This window comes from Mus caroli, chromosome 4 (genome assembly GCF_900094665.2).
Source record: "Mus caroli chromosome 4, CAROLI_EIJ_v1.1, whole genome shotgun sequence".
Lineage (NCBI taxonomy): Eukaryota > Metazoa > Chordata > Mammalia > Rodentia > Muridae > Mus > Mus caroli.
Genome location: NC_034573.1, coordinates 105,063,268 through 105,069,668, shown reverse-complemented (window position 1 = coordinate 105,069,668; position 6,401 = coordinate 105,063,268).

The window sequence follows — 6,401 nt, the reverse complement described above, 5'->3', positions numbered from 1 at the left end:
GAACCTGGAGGACCTTAGGGGTCAGGTGAGGGGAGTCTGGCTGGTCTTGAAAGTGGCTTATTTCAAATCTCCCAGGGCAGAGACTTCTGTCTGAGAAGTGTTGTCTCTAGGCCTATGTTGGTCTCTGGTCCAGAACTGATCTGTGCTGAAGAATTCCATGTTGACAGTCCTTGTGCCACAGAGACCCTGTTATCCTCTACTCTGTCCTTCAGACTGCAGTGGTCCAGTCTCCTTATCCCACCCTCCCTTAGGCTCAATTCTTCCTGCTTTCCCAATCCAGGGCCTTTCCATGGTTTCTCCCCCCCCCCCGCCCCCCCGTCCCGGCACTCTTTCTTACTGCCCTTCTTGTCTACCCTCCCCTGAATATGTCTTTTTCTGTTTTTCTGATCTCATGCATTCTCTTCCCTAGCCCTTGATTAAAGTCCTGCTTGTGTGCACTAAATATCCAACTATCCCCTGCCATCATTCCATGGAGATATGAGGTGAATGGAATCCAGAAAGGGACACCAGGAGATCCCATGATGCTCCAGCCTTCCTTGTCAGGAACTAGTTTTTCAGGTTAGAAATATCAGTTTAGGATAGTTTTCAGGCTATCCCTCTTTGTGATTGATCAGAGTGAAAAAAGGGAAAAGATACACCACACACATACACCATATGAATGTCACAGAATACATGCACACATACACAAATATATCACATATACATATCACATATACAAATACACCATGAATACCACATACACATATCACAAACACATCATACATACATACATTATACACAAGCATATTACATATACCACACAAAATACAAACACATTATACACCCATACCATATACACATACTACACACATACATCACACAAATTCATTACACACATATCACATATTATACACACATGTAATATTCACACACACCACACAAACACATCACACATATACACCACATAGTACACACACACACACACACACAGAGAGAGAGAGAGAGAGAGAGAGAGAGAGAGAGAGAGAGAGAGAGAGAGAGAGAGAGGGGGGGGGAGAGAGATAGAAATAAGGGAGGGACAGAAGAACTGCTTCCTAAGCCCACAACTAACCAATATAAAACATTGGCCTGGTGAACAGCAGCTGGAGTAATACCCTGTGCCCGTCCTATCAATTATGCTTGATTTCTGTCCTGCACTAGCAACCCCAGCACAGAGGAAGGAGGGCTTCTAGTTGGGCTCAGCATAGCTTGAAGCCTCCTGGCTCCCTTTACTCCCTGGACTAGCAGGTTCAACTTTTCTTCCGGTCTACTCAAAGCACAGGTGCAGCTAGACTCTTCCTACTGGGTAGCAGCAGCTGGCAAAGGTCTTCTTCCCAACCTCCCCATGTCCCAGAGCTTGCCACTTGGCATCCCCACTTCTATTTGATCATGCATATCAGCTCTTGTCTCACTCCATTCTTTCCTGGCAGTCCAGACCTACAGGAGAGGGTAGGGCTGTGAGGCTCAGATATGGAAAATACCTGCTTGCAGATTTTCTACCCATGAGAGGTTGTTTGCCTCAGATCTGTCTTCGTCCTCCTTGCTCCTTGAGTTTTGTTATAGTTTAGTTCTTAAGTGTCCTCCCAAAGACCCACGTGTTAAAGACTTGATCTCAGGTGGTATTGGGAGGTAGTGGGAATTTAAGAGGTAAGGTCTGACAGGAGACTTTTGGGCCCTCCAAAGGGAACAATTAGGTCTGGCTTTATTCTCTACTTCTTGCTTTCCAGCCAGGGAGTGAACAGTTCTGTGCTCCTGCTCTTATGGCCGTCATGATACAGGCCCATGGCAGAGGAACGGACTGAAGTTTCCAAACTGTGAACCAAATGAACCTTCTTGTTTTAGAAGCTGATTTATCTCAGATATTTGCTATAGCAACAGAAAACTATTATATCACTCTTCCTTTTGCCTTTTATTCCAGTTTTCTCTTTGTCAAGAAAGAAAACAGAAATTATCTCACTGGTCATACGAATGTCTTCTTTCGAGCTCCTTTAGAGATAGGAGAAGCTGCTTTTTCTTCCAAGCCCAAATCCCAGCAGTGGCAGGCTGGCATTCTTTCTGAAAAGGATTCTGTAAATATGATTTGGCACATCAAGAGATGAGCAGAGCTTTCCTGAGGCCACAAATCAGACAAAGGTCCAGCTAGAACTGAAAATAAGGGTCTGTCGACTTCATCCCAAAGGCCAGTTGCTATAGGACACCATCTGATGGTGGTACTACCACGGATTAGCAAACCCCAGATGTTCCGAGTGATAGGGAGGGTTCCCAAAGGACTTGGCACGGTAAAGAAGGAATGAAGGTACAGGTGAGAGGTCAGAAGGCAGGGCATAGAGGGAGGGAGGGACGGGGAAAGAGAACACAGACAGCTTGAGGTAGAGCTCTGTTCTCCATTGAGAGTTCCTAGCCCCCATTCACACATTTTCTTTTGTTAGAAAATCATTACCTTTCCCAAGGGCATGGGTCTTAAAGGTTTCCCCCTCACAGAGTTGAAAGTTACCTTCCTGAGCTTCCTAGAGGGGTCAGTTCTGAACTTGTTAATAACAGTATAGAAAGGTCTGCCTGAGGCTGTATTACAGAGATGGGTGTCTATGGTGGTGTCCTCTATTCTGTTATCCGTTTAGGACAGAAAGGTTTGGGCAGGGCTTCTTGGTAGGGAAAGCAAAGCCTTCAACACCTTAGGCACAAACACTGAGTGTCCCCTTTTGTCATCTGTTGCCATGTGGAAAGCAGTCTGGCAGGTGCCTGAAGGAGTCCCCTTTCTCCTTAACTACCTTTCCCATCATGTCCCATTTCTTAGTCTCAGGTTTCTTCTGGGAGTACTTGAACTGAGGAGCAAGGCTCCGGGGAGAGGGGCAGAGCACAGAGCCGGGTCCATAACAGGAATCAGGATCCTCATACCACTGATGTCACCCCAGAAGACTTCAGAGGGGCTGGGAACAGGGCAGAGCTTATTCCCTGGAGTTTCCCCATTCTCCAGTTGTTAGACACAACAAAATCCTGGGTGGATTCCAGGTCACTTGGTCTCATGGGATCCCAACTTCACCCACTTGGTCTGTAGAGTGTGGATGCCAATGCTTTCCCCACCCACTTCATAGCCCCATCCCCCCAAAAGCAAAAAGGAAATGAAGAGATTGACTTGGAGCCTGACTGTGGGTTCCAGGCCTGGCACACCATGTGACCAGCCGTGTACCTCAGTTACTTCATCTTTACAGTGGAGCTAAGGTGTAAAAATTCTGCAGATGAAAGATTCTAGAATTAAATGCTCTGAACATTTTCTCATATACCAGTTGTAGCATTAACATCCATGCCTAGAAATGGGCCCATCCCTATAGTATTTATTGGCCCAGAGCTCAACAAGTAAGCTATGCTGACTGGCCACTGAGCCCAGGGACCTGTCTGTCCTCACCTCCTTGCACTGGGATTACAGATGTGTACCACCATGCCTGGCTTCTTAAAAACAAACAAAACAAACAAAACAAGCTCTAGGGTATTGGACTGAGATCCTCATGCTTGCATGGCAAGCACTTTACTGATTGAGTTATCTCTGTACCCCTTGACTTGTAACTTTGAAGTGGCAGTCTCCTTTGTCCCCAAGTTTTGGGGACTTTCCCTGGTGAAACTTGAAGATCTCAGGAGCTAACACTTGGTGCTTCCATATGAAGTGGCAGAAAAGGTTTAATGTGTCTTGTTGGATGCCCACCCATCTCTTCTTTCTTTCCTTTTTTATGGACTTCTTCATTCCTCAAGCATTCATGCCAGACAGTGGCAGCTAACAGCCACAGCACTTGGAGGTGACAGCACAGAAGAGATGCATGTACTAGGAGCCAACAACATGTCAGCAATCTCAGCCCAGCAGTCCCTGAGGTACAGAGAGCAGTGGGAACAAGTGACTAGCTAGGTGTCTGGAGTTGGAGATTTTCTTGAGGCAGATACTGTTGGAGCTGGTACATGTAGGATGCACAGGGGCCCATGGATTGATGATGGGTGAGACTTAGAGATGCAGGGAGCCTGGCAGCACTGGCAACAGCATGTACTAAGACAAGGTGGACAGTGCCAATAAGCAGAAAGCCTAGGCAATGGCATGGAGTGCTGCATTCTGGGAGAGGGACCACAGAGAAGTGGTTTTCTTGCTAGAAACATAAACAGGGACTGGATCTCAAGGGGCCTTGGATGTCTTTTCCCAAAATCCTGGGAGGCACTGAAGAGTGTTCAAAGCAGGAAGAGACATGGTCATTTTTGTAGCTTGCCAAACTCACTGTGGCTGTGGGGGAGAGAGTAAACTAGAGGGACAGTGGTGTGGCTGGCAGCAATTTCCCAGCAAGCCTGAGCCAATGAGAGCCCAGAGGTGGGGAAGTGATGAGGAACAGCAGCAACCCTAGTGAGATAGGAGCAGGCAGAAGGAAGGTTCCTTTAGCAAAGCCCAGATCAAAGTGTGGTGTAACACAGCTGCACAACTCCTGCTCCAAACCATAGGCAGCTCCCTCTGCCTGGCGAGGGTCACACATACCTCCCTTGGTGCTGGCCCTCTGCACCTGCGAACTCCCTGCTCAAACCACCCTCACAACCCACACCCAAATCTGTGCATGGAAAATGGGGTCATTCACATTCTCTGTGCCACACTGTCATAGGCTCTCGCCCTCACAAGCCAGACAATTCCCTAAATGTTCCCTGCAGAAGGAAAACAGAGAAGTAAACAGTAACACCAGGGTCAAGTTCATAACATCTTTTATTAATATATTATGCTACAAAAATATTTTTGGCAAAATAACATTAATAGCATCTTTCTTTGTCTTCTATTATACTCTTAAAGAACTCTTCATGACAATTCATGGGGCAGGGGTGAAGGAAGAGGTGATAAAGAACACCACAAACATGGTGAGAGCTGAAGCCAGTTTGGTACAGTGAGGCACAGTGGGGTAGCCAACAAATCTGAGACAGAACTGGGCAAAAGCTAAGGCCAACTTCCCCCTTCTTTAGCTGAGAGCCACACCCACCTCAGCCTTGCAACCAGAGAGACTCCAGTCTAAGAGTCCTTGGTTTCTCACTCCAGGCACCTTAGACTTGGATCCTATTCAAAATCACATTCCCCAAGGCAGGTTGTAGGATGGAGGGGGCCTTTAAGTTATGTTTTCTTATCTGTCACATGCTCCCATCATGGTGGCCTGTGGTGTCAATATGATACACAGAATTATCCTTCTGGCCCCAGGAAACTCTCCCTATGGTCCATGAAGAAACAGAAGCTGAAAGAGCTTCTGTGGCTTCCCAAGCAGCAAGCAAAGGCCTCTCTATAGGCAAAGTCTGCCTTTGGAGACAGGGTTGAGGAGCTGACATTCCCTGGAAAGGGCCAGATAGGGTCCAAGAGCCCTTATAAGCTCCGATTTCCCTTCCTCAAGGTCGGGCACTGACTAAGAAGTGGCTCTGAGCTGGAGTCATGGGCAGGGTTTCAATCCAGGCATCTCCTCCCCAAGAGGTCCCCTGCTCAAGGGCAGCAGGAGTTTCTGCCAGTTCATGGCAAGCCTGGCTGGGCTGTGTAAGAATGGGGGAGGGGTGTAGAGCGGCTTTAACTGAGTACCGAATCTACAGGCTTAGATGGCCAGCCAGGGTGATATTTTTGGCTGCTTAGATGAATTTTTGGAAAACTAACAATGTTTAAAGAACCCAAACCTTACAAAGCCAGGGGCACTCTCATGGCATTTACACCAATCCTTTGCCAAGATTTCCAGCTGGTTGCCACATCTTCAGCCAGTGGACCCTGGGCCTTGCATACTATGCATCTACCTCCACCTGGAGAACTCTACACTCAGATGCTATCCTTTAGCAGCTAGGGATGTGGAAGTTGTCTCAAATAGAAAGCCAGGGCTGTTTTTTGCCTTTCCTGGCTCCAACCTCTTCTTCCTCTGTCTTGCTTCCTTTCCTCCCTTGTCCCTCTCAGCACATCTTCATCTATCACCTTTGTGTTGAAGGTCATAAAAAAAACAGACACAGGACCCACCTCATTGATTTGCTTGTATTCCCAACAGGGAGCAAATTCATATCTAAAGAGCCCTAACTCTGGAATGTGGGTGTGGGACTAGTAATGTACAAAGGGTTCCGTGGGGACATCCTGGAGCAAGCCACTAGAGTTATCCTCACGGGATAAATAGCTGGGGGGAAGGGAAGAGAGCTTCCCCTGGGGAGTGACATGTATACAGCACTATGTATATTCTAGAGATAACAGATATGATTCCATCTGTCAGGCTGGGGTAGGAGGGATGAGACATGACCAGCAAGGTCAGCTGAGCAGGGTCATGGAGGGTCTTAAATACCAAGTAGAGGGCCTGGTGTTTATCTCACGGTTATTACTACCACAAGTCTGGTGTTTTTTTTGTTTTTGTTTTTTTTTTTTT